Here is a 17,545-nt window from a genome sequence, read left to right as displayed (position 1 = left end):
CACAAAGGGAAAGTGGTTGGTTGGCATGACGACAGCCCCTAGTCAAAGTCTTAGAGCTACTGGGCCCAATTATGAATGTTTGGTCAAATGTACGTGTAAGCCCACACCCACACACATCCTCCCACACACACAAACCTGACATGCACACAGGTAACATTCCCCACAGATGCACAAGTCGTAAAGGTGAGCAAAAGATGCGTCTCTCTAAAAATAACCCTCCTTTTTCAAAATCTGACAAGTCTCTGTAAGCATCCCTTGCAGTCCCACAATGCATCTCACCTGTAGACCACCATCTGGAGCGCCAGACCAAAAATGACCCCTGGATGGACTCTTACCTGGCGTTAACCTCTTCTTAAAAAAATTTACATTGATGTGCTTTTGCATGTTTTTTTTCCAATGACTGCTTAGAGCTCAGTGAATAAAGTGTATCGTCTCAAACAAAAAAGGGGGAAATATGGTTAAAAACAAATCTAAAACTATAAACTTACAAAAAAAACTAAAAAAAAAACCTTTGGTATTTTGCTTGCGGGCCCCTGGCTTTACTGTTCTCTCTCTGCTTTACTTTATTCTACACAGAGACATAACTCGCCTACTCTTCAAAAGGCAGAGCTGCATCAGGGCTGCATAAAATAATTCCCAGATGAAGCAAAATCCAAATGAGCTGCGTGTTGCAGTGCAGGAGAAGTCAATAAAAAGTGGATGAATTTTCAGTCAGGGAACAATTATGTATTTTTGTCGTGGGCTGATGTTTAGCTCAGTAGTTTGTGCAGTATATTTGTGTCTCATTTTGTATATGTGCACCAGTTTGATTCAGCCAAAGGTGTATAGTATCTCTAATGAACCCAGGGTATATACAGTCTGTACTGTACTGTTTGACATGATTTGCATGCCTTGGTTAGGTATGCATATAGCTGAAGTTTCTTACTGTAGCCTCCACCTCTAACCCCTCCAGGCGTGGCCAGAAGGGAGAAAGGATGAACAACATAACATACAACTCTGTAGGATTAAAGCTATTTTTATATAAGTGCCTCCATGCCTGCTGCAGAACAGACATGTACCTGTGACTAATCCATGACACATGCATGCAAACAAGCACCACACACTGTGACACTCTGCATGACTACATGCACATAGGCTTGCCCAAGCATACTAATGACAAGGATAAATCTCAATATGTTTCGGACATGACACGAGTGACAATATTTTATCACTGAAGTCGGGATGCACCGAAGGTTTTGATACAGATACTAGGACTGGAGTATCTGCCAACACAGAGTACCGATCCAATACTAAGTATTAAATGAATAACCTGTATTCTAGACTGACAGGGTGAGACTGGGAATCAATTACGTAAGGCACAATCAGGGTTTTCCAACACTGAAACACAAAATGAAATAAAAACATATTTGTGAACTGATTTAATACTTATTTATTATTTAAAGAAAAAATGTACCAGCCCTTTGGTTAACAACGGGCAAATGTCAGAGCTCCAGATGTGTGTGGTCATTGCAGTTACATCTTTTAACCCTGATGATAAGTGGTTGCACAGTGTGTGTTTCTGCTGTGTTACGTCTCCGCTCCAGCGGTCCAGAGTCCTCTGGAGCAGATACGCCAGGCTTTTATTTTTGTCTGATGTTGGAGCACGACGATCGGTGCATCTCAGGTCTGAAGTGCTGAAAAGTGATCAAGACACTTTCAAAAAAACTCCCATTTAAAGAAGACGTCACTTTTAATTTTAGAAGGCTTCTCACACGTTTCCTTTCCTGCATGTGACCCCCTCACCCTAAGACAAACCACAGTTGCCCCAGCAGCAGTGTCACCACCTCACCCTTCCCCTCCACTCTCACCTCTACAGATAGAGAGGTCCCGTCTAAGTTTCAAACCCTGTAAAATATTCATCAGCACCAAAAAAGGAAAACTTTTAATACACATGAAATAAGACCCTACTGCCTTTGTTGTCACTCCCTATCTCTTGCTCCCTCTCTTTCCTCCCTCCCTCTCTTGCCTTGTCCCTATGTGGTTCTCATGAATAATGAAGGCCCATAGAATCCAGTAGCTCAGATTGTCCCTGCAGTCGGATACAGCTCTCCTGTATTGATCAAATAAGGCTCCTTAAATAATTAACCGAGCCTTTGTCATGCAAATGAGTGGCCACAGCAGCGAGCGTGTCTGTACACTTGTGTTGCTGAGTTCAGATCATTGGGAGTTGCTGAAGGTTCATGTTGGGTGATTTTTACGAGGTGCACTTCAAAGCCGTGTCAGTAGATTGTTGGGGGATATGCACCCTTTTAAGACGATCAAGAAAATGATTTGATTTTAATAATCAATGGGTGCATCTGTGCTAGACCAATTAACCCGTATTTTCCTTTGGTGTCTCAACTTTCTTTCATAAACCCCCTTTCACGTACCTCCATCTGTGAGTCAGGTCATAAACTGGGTAGAGAAAGCAGAAGATAAAGCAGCAAGGGCAGACAGAACAGAAAAATCATTCATATCTGCATCTTTGTAAACCCCGGTTTATAGAACTGCATGAGAAAGGAGATGAGGTACCTTTCACTCGTTGTGCTTCTCGTTTGTCAATAGTTCTGGCAACATACAAGCGCTTGGAAAGAGAACCGGCCATGCAACTTGGTCTCTTTCTTCCAAGGACAGGCTCTTTTGTAATGTAACAGTTCTTTGTGACAAACAGCTCATTTTCATTCGGCACCCTTTTTTTCACTGTGACTTCTGTGTAAGTGGGTGTCTTTTCGATTGTCTGCTACCTTTTTGTTTTAAGTGCAAAATATTCCCAGACTGCGTCCTGATCGATGTTAGGAGCTTGGTGTATTGTACTCTCACTGCACATGTTCTCTGAGTTACAGCAAAAAAAAACAAAAAAAAAAAACATTTCAATGAGCACTTTGAAAAAAGCCATGCAGAAAGCAACAGAGTTTATTTGAAAGTCAAACACGTAAAAAAAAATTCAATTTCCAATTGGTTTAAGTGACGTTTTATAGATTTGGATAGGCTTGTCATGTGTTGAAATGACAGTAAAAGAAAGGTAAAAACATTAGTCTTTAATACTTCTTTTTCATCTTTTTTTTTTTATCACTTCCTCAACTTCAACCAATAGGCTAGCACCTAGCAACAAGGACAATAACTATTCCACTCAACTACGAGCTGACAGTGGCCCTGATGAGGACCCAAGTATTTTGTAATGTGCTTTTCTTAAACATTTTTTTTTTGCCATGAAAAACAAAGGTAATATAAATGGTACAAATCCTACACTGTGCCATAGATTAGTTTTTCAAGGAGATTTGCATTTTAAGATTTTGAGTCATATAACAATTCCATACAAAGAGCCCTTTACAACATAGAATAAGCACATCATATGCTAAGTATCCACCGAGCACCTGTTTGTTCTTGTACTCCATTGTCTTCGTAGTGTAAGAGCTTATACAAGTGCAAACCATGGTATTTTTATTACAAATGAAACAATATAGCTGGTAATGAGTAAGTACTGTGAGCAGCAAATGCAACAAGAGCAGCGAGATTGTGCAATTACAGTTTTGAAACACATTGTTGTTTCAATACTGTAGACTGCACATTAAACAAGCTGCTCACCTCTGTTTCTCTATTGAATCCAAAGATTTATGATTTTAGAACATCAATCAGGCTTCCAATTCTTATCAGTTCAATTTTGAGACTTCTAACCTTCCTTATATTTTAAGAAGACACCGAAAAGCCCTTTTTTTGAAGCACCAACACTAGTGACACTGTGGGCTTTTTTTAACATCATTTTTTATTGTGCTTTAAGAAAAAATGTGAGCATCATCATACATTGTTTGTCCCTGCACAGGTGGTTGCTTAGTTTCCTGAGCTATAAAGTAGCATTAAGAAAAATAAATCTACCCTTCTTCTCTCTTCTTTCCCTTAGATTTAACCAATGGCACCAACTTTGACTGCTATCCCTCCAACTCATTTTTTTATTTCCATAGCAACTGGCAGTATGTACTCTGTTCTCTTTTAATCCTTTCTTTTCCTTATTATGCTAATTAAGATGAACTCATAAGAATCAGACCAATAAGTGCTCTTTACTCTATTTTCTTTTCTCCCGCTCCTCTTCTCCTCTGCGCATTACTCTGCTCATTTAATCACGTTAGCGGCATAAAAACACAGCTTTAACCTTGCTGCTATTTATGTACTGTTCACATATGATGGTGTTAAAAGCGGATTTCATAGCAAATGAAATGTTAATTTTACCCTGCATAGCTGAGCACTCATTTCCTTTTTTTGTGCAAATATACACGTGTGAATGTGTGTACATGATACCTGTGTGTATGTGTAATTGTGCCGTGTGTGGATGCTTTGATTCCTGTGAGCATACGTGCCAATGTCCTGTTGCTCATATGTGTTTCAGGGGATATTAAGTAAACAAAAAAATGTGAACTCTTTGCAACTCTCAATGGGCAACTTTTGGAGCAACAAAAGTGTCACCTCAGCACTCAGCTTCAGCAGGCCGTCATTTTGTCCCTTATTTTCTGTGTGTTTTATGTGTTGCTGTGCGGATGCTGCCAGCTGATCCACACTTTATCTCCACACTAACCCCTGCTTAGCTTTGGTCTTCTAAGTCTGCATTAAAAAAAGATGAACATATCACCGAACAATTTAGTTTCTGTCTCAGAGTATAACAAATTTCCCATGGTTGTTTCTGTCTTTCTTTCCTTAAATTAAAAAGCAGTAAGAACCAATAATGCAAGTGGAAGGGGGGATGCCAGAAACGGGGGAAAAAAAGAGACATCAGATGTCTGTGAAACAACTTGGTGGTGATTGTACGTCTGAACCACCGGGACATTGGCCTGAGGGTCGATCTGGCCTGCCGTGAGCAGTCAATGTGAACAGCAAGAATGACTGAATATATCCCTCTCTGAGTGTACACACCATCATATGTAAGTGTGACTCCTGCAGTGGGCTTATTGTACTCAGCAAGTTGCCATAGTGTCCTGCCTGTGGTCGCCTAAAAATGACATTGTAGTGCCCATTGCGACACACAAAGCAACTGTCTGTCAGCTGCTTCTCAGAATTTGATCACTTGACAACATTTTCTCCAGGTGAAATGGATGGTCACAAGAAAAGGAAAGGTAGAGCAGTAAAGGAAAAGAATAAGGAAGAGAAAGGCCATTGCCACAGATACAAATGCTTCAAAAGTTTGTCAGACAGGAACCAGGTTAGTCTGCACATACCAAGCATGGCTAGCTTAGTAGCCTGGCTAATAACAGTGTTGCAAAATGGCCTGCAGGCTACGCAGCGAAGCATGTTTCTCTGTAATTATATAACAGCAAAGACTGCCACAGAGCCATCATATGACACTGAAGGCAGTATGTTCAGTCAGTAAAAAATTGCATAAGCTAATGAAAGTACATGGGCTTACATACTGTAGCCTAACGAATTAGCTTCATCACAACGTTACTGTGTTCTTCGCTGTGTTAACTAACTGCGAAAGGTTGAACTAGGGACACAGTTAGTAGTTCATGTGGACAGGTTGGCCTAGGATGGAGTCAAATTAATATCCCAATCTGCCCCTGGAAACAACCAACATGTATTTGTATCTCTCTGCATTTTTTTTTTTTTCAAATCAACTCCATCTGACTTGTGGCCACAAAAGAGTTGTTGAGTTTGACAACATTGGTAAATCACATTAAATTGTAATGGAAGGGGGCAGTTGACATTTGCGTAGATTTTTTCGTCAATAAGCATTGTCACCGTTGGACGCCCCGTGATTAACAGAAGCCGACCTTGATTTAATTACTACTCTAGATCGGCATATCTCAACTGTCACTCACACAAGCCAACACAAATGCCAAAGGGGCACAGAGAGCATGACAAGAGGGGAGTTGGGAAAGGCGGAGTGATGGGGGGGTGGGGTGGGGGGGAGGAGTTAAAAATGTCATCTTCTCCCTCTATTTCACAATTGCAAACTAATGTATGTATGTATTGTATATGAAAAGATGACATGAGATTGCCAGGAATAATTATGCAACATGTTTCAAGAATCTAAGAATTAATCATGTCACTGAATTATAAACCTGGAACCCCATGCAACTTTCTAAGAAGGTGGTTAGAAATTGACAGTAGTTGTTAATAAAGTACTTAAATATATATATTTTTTGTATATTAACACATGGCTGCTAAAGCTCTTCAACTTCTGTGTTTACCATGGAAGTCCTCTTTCTCACTAAATCAATGATTCTCAGCGCTCTGTTTGCAACTCACGCATGCCTACAGGGACCAGAAGCATTCATTCCCCAGAGCTATTCTTAACATGCTCACTTGATGGCTTTAGTACACAAACACACATACACATATATACTGAGACAACTCAGGCCTTGCCAGGGGAAGGCAGACAAACTTTCGCCCAGCGCGGCGACATCTCCCCAGGATAGGAAAAGTAAATGAACAAGAGTGATTTGTGTGTAAGCGCGGAACCGAACGCACAATGTGTTTTGCCGTAAAGCTTTTCTGTCAGCTGTGAAGGCTCGGAGAGCACATGGCCCATACAAATAGGCTGCCCTGGGGCCCCGCTTCCTCTACTATGCCACAACCATCAGCAACAGATGACAGAACGGGGCGACACAGGGGGGAGCGCTGAGGCTAGATCAGTGCTAAAAAGGGGGAGACTATGGCTAACGGGGGGTATGACATGAGAAGGACCTGCATACAGACATGCAGGGAAAAGTTTAAAGTCACAAATAATTGGCAAAAACAGAGGATGAGATGAGAAAAAAAAAACAGAAATATATGAGCAGATGATGCATCGAAAAGGCATGTTTACTGTAAGAGGTCAGATATAATAAGTCTGTGCATTATAGGTTGCTGAGAAGAGCAGTGTGGGTGTATTTAATAATATATAATGAGAGAGACAGAAACAGTGGGACTGAGCTGGAACAAAAAAGCTAGAGAGAAATAAAGGCAGCAAAATAATACATAGAGTAAGTGAGTGACAAAGTGAGACAGAGGAAGATAAAGAAAAGAAAAAAGGGAGGGGGGGGGTTAAGAGAGACATTGCTATGACAATCTTTACAGAACTCAGCATGCTCCCAAATGTGCAGCTGAAATGTCAGCGACAGTAAGCAAGAGAATGTTTTTCCCGCGCACAAAAACTGAATATCTACAGTACAGTATACTTTGCAGACAAGGCAGCTGAAAAAATGTACTCACAGCTTCAGTTTAAAAATGCAGAGGTGATGAGACATGAATGCCCTGTCCTAAAGTCTTTTAATGTTCTATTTTATCTTTCCTTCTTTTCTCAGCTTCCGCTGTTTGATTCATTCTGAATGAGCTACAAGGAGCCACATTTACTCATATTTAACCCTGATGGTGTGTCTTTTTTTTTTTACCTGGATATCTATCAAAAGTCTCTGAAGGCTTGTAATGGAATAAAAAACTAATTTTACAGGAAATTGGAGAATATTTAAAAAGCAGCCTCATATGACTCATTCATGTTGTTTTGTGTGAGTATGTGTGAGTGTGAGTGTGTGTGCCAATTCTTGTGTGTTCTGTGCTGCATGTGACAAAAAGTAAAGTGCCCCACCTGCTTCAGCACCTTTTAATGATTATTGATGAAGTTGCTCAGTTAAAGAGAAAAACAATTAAGACCCTGCCAGTGCAGAGTCCACACTCCTAATGAGCGGGAGCGTGCCCGGGCCTGCTAGCCGTGCTGCTGACTGGTGTGTAAAACCCTAATGGAAGCAACACTTGTTTTAATCGCACCTGAATCCAAAAGGCTGGAGGTAGCTGTCACCATCAATGTCTTTACAGGACTTTAGCTTACGGTGGCTAAAGCAGCAGCAGATGGGCGAGGGTTTTTCGGGAGCAGCAACACAATACGAGTCCTTGAGTGTGTAGCTGGCTGGAGCCCGGGGGGGTGGCGGCGTGTGCGGTCGGCTTTTCACATCTGCTGTTTACACATGGGCAAGCTGACCCTTCCCCTCTCCCGCTGGCCGATGAAGGACCCAATAAAATCATCAGCCTCCGCTTCATGAGTGCCTTCAGCTCCTGCAGCATTTCAGAGCTTCTCCTATCCTCCACCCTAAAACTCCTTCTGTGCTCTTTTGCTTCCACATCACCTCGTCCCCTCTCCTTACCGCCTTCTCTTCCTTCCGTCTTCTCCAACACTCCTGTCCTTCCTTCTTCCTATTCTGCTCTGAGCTCATTCTAAGCATCCAACAGCTTTATAATTTATAGCAGAACCACTGACTGGCTGACCTTTTTCCACCTCCAGCTGTTTCCTTCTCTCCCCGGCTTCTCTCCTCTCTTGCTCTTTCTCTCTTTGTCTCTCTTGCAATCTTTCTGACCATCTACATGCAGAAAACAGGGCCAGCGAGTGTCATTGCACTGCTCCCTGTGTATGAGAAAAGACTGTGAGTAATAGAGCTGGAGGGATGAGCGAGAGGGAACAAATAACAACGTCCTCCAAAGAGCTACGTCTGAGAAATATTAGCTCTTCCTCAGTGTATATGTGGGTAAGTGTGTGCGTGTGTCAAATAGACAACACCAGGCCTGACTGGTGGATTAACAGAGCTCACACATACTCACATACACACACGCTTTCTGTCACAACAGCAAAATCCTCCACTGGATTTGAGTGCATCATTCTGTCTTTCTAGCGTCCGCTCATTCCCTTGTTCTGAACCCCAATCTCATCCCGCAGAGGATTTACGAGGGGGTGCACCCTATCGCTTCTACGCCACACAATCGCAATTGGACTGAGTGCAGCCTCATTCCAAAGCAGACATCCATTAAACCAAGGTATTACTGTAATACAACTATAGGACAACTCTATCTCGTTCCATCTCCCTCTGTCTCCCTCTTTCAGGCGGAATAAAATCAGCCACAATGATGTCATTAATAAACATTCTGCTATAGTGTGCAGTCATTTCATTACCATGCATATCAGATTAAAATGCCATGCAGCAAAGACTTTAAATATTTAAATCAGAATAGCAGAAAAGCTGTTGCAGCAAGAGGATCAAGGTTATACTGTCCGGATGATGATTAAGTTTGGGTCTTCTTAAGCTCTGTGTTGAATTCTGTCAACAAAATATGAGTCCATAGCTCTGCTTGGCTGATAGGCTGAAGAGACAGGATTTTAGCAATCTAGTCTCCTCACCCCCCCGTGGTCTCCAGTGTCTATCCTCCTCCCCAAAGACTCTCCGATCCAATTACCAGCCTGGCATGGCTTGGCTCAGCTCTGCCAACCTGGCTGAACTTCTCTCTTCTACTCTTCTGTCTGCCTTACGTCCCAATCCCTCACTCCCTCTACCTTTATCTTTGGTTCCCTCTTCGCTTACCCTGCTATGTGATGCCTTCACGCTCTGTCAGCCAGCAGCAGCAGTAGCAGCAGCACCCCCCCCCCCCCCCCCCTCCACCCCCCCCCCCCCCCCACACACACACACACACACACACCCCTTTGCATTGTAATGTGTTAGTGTGTGTGTTTGTTTGTCAGTTGTGTGCACTGAGAGGGAGTTTCAGGCTGATTAAAGACATGATTTATAGGAGCATGATGTTGAAGGAATTCCCTGATCACTCCTCAAATCACGTCTTCTGAAATGAGCTCGCTCCACTCAAGCACAGTCAACCGCAGAAGACAACTCGCCCCCAAGACACATGCATACTTATGTACTCACACACACTTGTGCATTTATCTTATCGGTGTACATGCATGCTTCTGAGGAGTCGCTCAGATCTTGCCTATACGACTCGATGCGCTTTATATTCATGAGTCGATGAGTGAAAATTCCAGTTCCACACAAGCTTATGTCATGATGACGTTGGTAATATTAATCTACAGTCTGCTTTTCACTTTTTATCTTCTTGCAAAGTCATGAGCCCTATCAACGGTGTGATGGACATTCTGTACTTCATGAAGAGAGATGTGAACTAAAGTTTTACACAGGAATGTTTAATGTAACTGTTAGCACATGGGACCCTGTGACCCTTTGTGTGGTTTCTTGACAAACCCACGCTAAATGTTATCACTTAATTCTCTGTGAATGCTTCCTGTAATTGCAGGAGGGCATAAATTGGTAACTATCAGCGACGCATAAATACATGCTTTTCTCCTACGACATTTCTTCACTTTGTATGAGACCTGCATGTTGTTCTGTGAATGCTCCTCTTGTACAAGATGAACACCTTGTTTGAACCTTGAGCTCACTCCAAACTTCTTTCTCCAGTTCTAAATTATTGCAGAATTATTTAAACAAACAGTCTTATTAAAATCAGAAAATCAAACATCACTTAATCAGACGCCTAAGATTTACCTCCCACTGTTTTTGCTGTTTTACATTGCCACTTCCATAACGACCCTGAAAACCTGTTTACCAAGCTTCCTACAATTGCTCAGTTTCTAAATGTGGTCTTTTAAAGAGAGCACATGGTCTTGTTTAACCTCTTCATGCTGGTTTAAAGTGTCCAGTACTAAATTGAAAAATACATAGAATAATGCAAGTTTTAATGCATGAATCATAAAATAATTCTTTATTATTATTATGATTTTCTTTTTCTGACCTTCCAACCTCATGAAAATGCATCGTGTCCTGTTGAATAGGATACCTGAGGCAGAAGTTACTACCTAACTATTTTTTTTTAATAAAACATTTATGTTTGCCTTTTTCATCATGAAAAATTGAAAGTCTTAGAAATGTAATATTCTGTGGCTTGATATATTACATTTTTTGTCTCTTTCACTTTCTTCCACTGTGTCTTCCCGTGGTAGTTTCTCAAATTATTTTGAGCTAACAAATATTTGCTAATGACTCCCTTCAAAATCAGATGACATTAAAATCCTCACACTTATTAAAAATACTATGATACAAATGTTAATTAAAGACCTGGCCTTCCAACAGCTGTTTCACCCAGATTGATTGACAGATTTGTATTTATTAATACACAAAACAACTACTGCATAAAGCTGTATGATGTGCTTTACTAGAGAAACACAGCTAATATGATTCAATGCTGCACAACTTATTCACTTAATATCACATTAAACCTCAAAGGTCACACATCATCCTCCTTTTCAACCCATTTTATTCCTCAAAACACGGCTGTTAAGTTTCTTTTTATAAATCCACTCTGATCCTGTATTTCACTGTTTCTGTGTCTATACCTTTAAATGTAAATGAGCTGTGTCTCACCACAGCTTGTGCTTTTTCACCTGATTGTTTGCAATGAGAAGGCGGACTAGGAGCACAGAACAAACATGTAGTTGTTGGAGTGTCTCCCACCTGGGGGAGGGGTTACTGCCCTTTGTGATGTCATGAAGGTAAAATAGCCTGTTTGCGCACACATTTTCTTGGAAATGGAGCAAGCAAAAAAACAAAGATGATGGACTTTTTTGGGGAATGGCACTTTGTTGACTGTCTAGGGACACGTATGTATTTTAGAGACATGATATTTAGCTGAAGTCTATCTTTACATACTTAACAGATATTATTTCACTCAGTACCTAATCAAAGCAAGAATAAGCTTGCTAACTTAGAAGCCAAATCAGCTCCTATCTTTGGATATTATGAACTCTCCACTTCATTATAGTAGGAAACAAACACATATACTGTTTTTTTTTATAACCAAGCACAGTGCTGTTGTAGAGCAAGAACAATTTCCTTAATTGAGGTAGCAGAGTCAGCTGAATGCAACAGTACTAAACTGTTAGCAAGGGCAGCAAAGCAGTAAACAGAGTGAGTAAATGAAATAGACAGAATCCCTACAAAGGACCAAATAAAAAATAAATTAATATCATCCTCTGTTGCTTTCACTGGGGTGTGATATCTAACGTTCAACAGGTTCTTTTGTGATGAAATTTGGCAATTTGTCTCTCTGTTGTATCCACTTCTTCTCAGATATCCTCACAGTCTTCTTCTGCATCAGTTAGCGATTTCCTATATTTCCCAGTAAGCCTTTGGAGAACATGCCTGGGCTGGTTATATTCAGCTGGATTATGTGTGAAGCCAGAGAAAGCAAAAGCCAATACCAATATTGATAAAAATTAGCTTTGTATGAGCAAGGAAGCCAATTTTCAGTCAAGAAAATAAATCTTTGCAGCCTCTAAATAAATCTTCCTATTGTGCTATGTCTTCGAAACAATTCTACATAAGCATACAACAGAAACCAAAGTAAAATGGTAACACTTGATTCATGCCGAACATCTTGTTGCCCTCTGTAGGAAGAACATGTCATGCTCCCACATTAGCAGCTGGCTAAAATAACTATCATCCTGTCAACGTAAAGCCTTAAACAGTAGCTACAAAATCTGGGGCCTCTTTTTATATTTCTATTTTTAAAGTGAAGAGGTGTATCAGAAACTAAATGTATAATCCCTCTACTCCTTTTATATTTTCTTTACACTCTGCATAAAATAAATGGTAAATGGACTTGAATTTATAAAGCTTTTTTCTTGTCTTGTTGGGTCAATTGAACTACATCTCTTTGGTTTAGCATTATCTGCATTTGTTATCTACACAAACTCTCAGATCAGAATTTAACATCGGAGGTTTTTGCTTTTACAATAATTTTAAGTTTCGATATTTCTTGATTAAAGTTACGCATGCCAAAAAAACTTGAAAAAAAAAAGAACCAGAGAACAGGGCCCAGCACATACCATCATGCACCTGGACTGTCTGTTTTACAATGCAAGCCTTATCGAGACAGACACAGACAAACACGCTTCATTGTGATCAAGGGTATTATGTCAATTCACTTCGACTGTCTGTCAAAATCAGATTTAAAAAAAAAAGAAAAAAAAGTGAACAATAACAAAACCTAAATGTCCAAGCAATGACCCATCTCTGCATCCTTCTTTGCAACAAATTCTAATATCCACTGAGGAGACAGGCCCACTCTTAGGGTTCGAGGTAATCTTTAAGTAATACGTAATCAATAGCCACTGTCTGGTTTCGTTGTGTCACCACTCTGAGCAAATTATGTGTTTCCTATTTGTAGACGGGCTGTGTGTGCGTGTAATTTTGTTCTATCGGAGAAAAAAAAAAAAAGTTTAATTTTGAGACACACTGGGAGTGTTTATTTTTTGTGCTTTCTTTTCCTTTCTGCTTGTCGGGCCTGCAGAGAAAGCGAGAAAGGCCTTGAACAGTAATAAATGGGTGCTGTACTGCAAGTTCAGTTCACTGGAGAGATTCATTAACAAACCCTGATGATTCATATGTATTTTTTTGTTACATCACTCTCAGTGCAGGGCTTTTGGCTGATGTTAAAAAAAAAACGTTATCCTCTCTCTCAAGGTTACGCTTCCCTTCATTTCCCCTGATTCCTCCGTTTCTTCTTGAAAGTAATTGTTTCACGCTATGGCTGTATTCAGACTGTGTGAGTTATTAGCTGGATCCTCCGGCAGGAGTGTGGGCTAAATGGAACAGTGTCAAGAGGCTGGCTGCCCTGCTGCTGCGCTCCGTGTGTGTGTGTGTGTGTGTGTGTGTGTGTGTGTGTGTGTGTGTGTGTGGGAGGATGACTGGGAGTTAAAAAACAATAGAGAACGCAGTGCGATATTTAGTGTCTGTACATGTGTCTGTACATGTACATTTTTTTTTTTTTTTTTTTTAAACGCAGTGTCTCTTAACGGCTAGTCCAGCTAAAAATTCCAAATCCAAAATACTGCATAATTGTATGAGAAGGTACATGAGTCGCAATGTATTTTTGGTCAAAGAGAGTGTGCATTTTGGAGATAAATGAAAGCATGTTAAAGCATCTTAAAGCGTGTGTGTGGGATGGTGAGGGTATGATGTTAACGGAGAGAGGTCTGTAGCGACAGCAGGAACACCCAGAGGGTAGAAGAGGGACAAACAGTGGTACTTATTTGAAGCTGTTTGCCTGAGACTCTGGAACAAGAACAGACTGTAGGGGCAACATCAGATACATGGGTGTGTGATATACATACAAGAAAAAAAATGAAGACAAGCATAAGTATAATATTGATAAGCTGCATAAACTGACCAATTTGACCACTCATTCAGCAGACCCTTACAAACTGATATTCCCGTCAAAAAAAGAAAAGAAAAAATAGCCATGGCAAAGTTGGTTGATGTAGCTTCAAGCTTCTATGGTACATTATAGGTTTTGTCAAATCTTTTGATGACAAGGCCGTACCTCTTCTCTCTGTGCTGATCTTGTCCTGTACATGTGGAAGTTGTGACCAAAAATCTGTTATATTGTGTATAATGTGTGACTATTCCTGGATGAATGAAGGTTTAATAAAAATACAATTTTTATTTTTTAATTTTTAAACAATTGTTAAAGCAGCCTGCCGTTACTTGCTTCTCCTAACACCAGGCCGCTGGCAGTGATAACCAGCGTTAAATTTGTCCATTTATGAACAGTAAGTTTTGTCTCTGGTTTCAAAGGTCACATATTCATCAGTTTTCATTCCACAGGAGCTTAAACAGACGTATGTACATGAGCTGTTTTTTTTTGTTGTTGACAGAGTGGAGGACATTACTTACATCAAGGTTAATTACTATGGAGGTCCGAGCTGGATCGTTGCCATAATATATACACCAATTTATAGGAAGAAACAATTCTGTGTTTTGACTAAGTGGTCCTTAAAACTGCATAACTGAGGTTCTCGCAATTTTTACATTCATCTTTTATTTTCACATTTTTTTAGTTAATATGGCCACTTTAAAAAATAAAATGAAAATTGCAGCAACACCAGAAGTATTTTCTCAACTGTCAAAAACCAGGAACCTACTTTTGCCACAATAAAACCAATCCATCACCATAACAGATACTGGTATAATCCTTCCAGTAGCTAGGGGCGATAATTGGCTTAGCAGTTTGGTTGCGCCCAGTGTGCTGAGGCTGTGGTCCCCCAGGTGGACGAGTCTGACCTATGGCTCCTTTTCCCCATGCCCTTCACAATTCTCTCCCCAGTTTCCTGCTCTATCCACTATCCTGTTGAAATAATGACATAAAAGCCCACCCAAACAAAAAATCCTTACATTAGCTAACATTTCAGCCTCATGCAGGCATGCCTGGTGTGGCTGACCTCGTCTAAATTTCAAATCTCAAGAATTGTCTTTTTTTTCTCCACTTTTTCACTTGTAATTTGAAGTTTTATGACTGGTGGCAGTTTTATTAGAGTATTGTAAACAGACTTTGATGTTCAAAATTCAAGTTCAATTCACCTCAAGGAGAACGTTGTGCACAACAGAAACATATGTATTTAATTCATAGTGTGATGAATAAAGATCAGGACTGACAGAAAAATAAATAGACATTGATGTAAGATTAATGTTCCAGCTCTATTTCCAGGGAATCCCAGGTTGCTTTAATCTTTAAAGGCTGGCATTACAACTGTTCTGCTACCTGCTGGTGTTTCCCTTCAAGTCACAAGAACGACACAAAGTCCCATTGATGCTCTGAACGCTCCTCCTCTTCTCTTTCAGTCTCTCTCTGATTCTCTCACACACAGACGAGCTGCCCTATTAAAATCTGCAGGAAAAAAAAGCAGGCCTCCTTTGTCCTATTACTGTGGAGGGATGCTGATGTTAGTGAAGTTGGCAGCCATGGATGACTGGGAGCCACCAAGGCCTTGGTCAGCTGACATTAGCCTGCCCCTTCATTGCTACGCAGCCCTGCAGCAGTGTGTGTGTGTGTGTGTGTGTGTGTGTGTGTGTGTGTGCTTGCCTATTGTACTATTTGTCCTTGTCCAAATCTAACTTCTGGATGGAGCAGCCTTTGTGGATGGCTGGACAGGAAAGAAAAAAGGGGGAGAGAGAGAGAGAGAGAGAGAGAGAGAGCGACAAAGAAGGTGGTAATCTGAGTGGATCTAAGCACTGATCCTCTTTGGCTCTCATACTGGTGTGCAGGAGGTCACATGAAGTGTGAGCTCTGTGATAAGATGGGCAGACAAACAGAGGAGATACCAGATTTGGACAGGAGCTAAAGTCACCCAAAACAGATTGAAAAGGATCAGCTTTATAGCAGCATAAATATAAAATATGGAAGAATAATTTAAGCTCCCCGTCTGTTTTCTATTATCTGTGTGTGTGTGTGTGTGTGTGTGTGTGTGTGTGTGTGTGTGTGTGTGTGTGTGTGTGTGTGTGTGTGTTGTGATGCAACTCAGTCAGGAACCACATCTGCTATCGGATTACAGACACACACACACACACACACACACTCACATCAAGGTATAATAGGGTCGATGATGTTAAAATTCTGTGCCAGCTGTAGAGCCCAAAGTATGAAGTCAAGGCACTGCCTTAAGCTTCCAGTCATCCCACTGTGGTCCAGGGATGAGGTTTAAAAACCAGAAAACAGTCCAGATGGGTCAGTAGCACAGAGCCAAAGCCCTCCTTAACCTGCTGGATCAGGGAATCAGCCATACCTCACAGAGATCACACACACTCTCTCTCATACACCAACACGCATGCAGACACATCTCCTCCTGCACACACACACTTTTCCAGACCAGTCGAATTTGTAACAAAAATGCAATCCTGAAATGTAAGGTTATAAAACATGGCTCACTAGTTTGTTCATCGTAACTGCTGTAAAATAGCTCCCGCCTTCCTTTATAGACAGAATGTCATAAAAAGATCAATTTGTTTCCTTGGGAATATCAATAATACACTGCATTTAATATTCCCTTTTACAGACTTGTTTAGTTTCATGTCGACTGGAGCATTAGAGAAGCTATTATAAGGCCGGTTAAATTGGTCCTCTGAGGCTCAGCAGAGTCCATAACAAGCGCCACGATTTCTGAAACATTTATGCAACATAGGCCAACATTACAGCTTTTAATATTTGTTATGAAGAATTGTTTCCTCCCTATAGATTATCAAGAAAGCGTAATTGTGCAAAGCAGTTATCTTTCGGTTATTCTTTCCTTCTCTCATCATGCGGAACGGGACGAGGAAGGAAAACCCATTCGGCAGTCCCTCATTCTCCACCGGAAAAAAAGAAACAGCCATTAACTTGTTTTTCCTTTTCATAAGTTATCACTAATTAATGCCGGAATTAGCAGACTGATTGTCTTGAAAACTTCCAAATTTGTTCAGAGTAGTCGGGAGGACGTTTTGAGAATTGCTCTCCCTCACCCGACTCTAAACGTGTGATTATGCAGATCAGCTGCAGCTCTGCTTTTCTGCACCGAAGACGAGCCGGGGAGCGAGGAGGAGAAATGTGGAAAAAAAAAAAAAAGGAATATGTGCACGTACGTTGTTAGCAATTACTTTTCCTCAGAATAATAGTCAGGCAACTGTGGGGCACATGGAATAAATAAGAACATAAATCGGGTTTAGGGCACATTGTTATCACAGCTGTGCCGGCGCTGTGACCATGAAATGGAGAAGACAGTTTCACTGCTTCAAAAATCACTCTCGCCCACTGGGCTAGTGTTCCTCAAGTTCAGCTCACCCCGATGTGATATCCTTTTGCCTATGCTGAGTGCAGGGTCCTGAAATTCCATCCTACTCTGAATTTCCCTCCTCCACTTAATGTGTTGTCTTGGCTTAAGCACATGCCTCTCTCTCAGTAACTCCAAAGAGTCTTT

The 17,545-nt window shown here is 40.9% G+C and overlaps 1 protein-coding gene across 7 annotated transcripts in view; it reads right to left on the bottom strand.

Annotated features, from left to right (window-relative positions):
- Positions 1 to 17,545, bottom strand: part of tenm2a (teneurin transmembrane protein 2a) — a 210,401-nt gene that overhangs the window by 179,075 nt on the left and 13,781 nt on the right. The gene's annotated exons all lie outside the window — the stretch shown is intronic.

Source organism: Symphodus melops (assembly GCF_947650265.1).
Source record: "Symphodus melops genome assembly, chromosome: 9".
NCBI classification, from domain to species: domain Eukaryota; kingdom Metazoa; phylum Chordata; class Actinopteri; order Labriformes; family Labridae; genus Symphodus; species Symphodus melops.
This window is presented reverse-complemented; position numbering and strand designations above follow the sequence as displayed.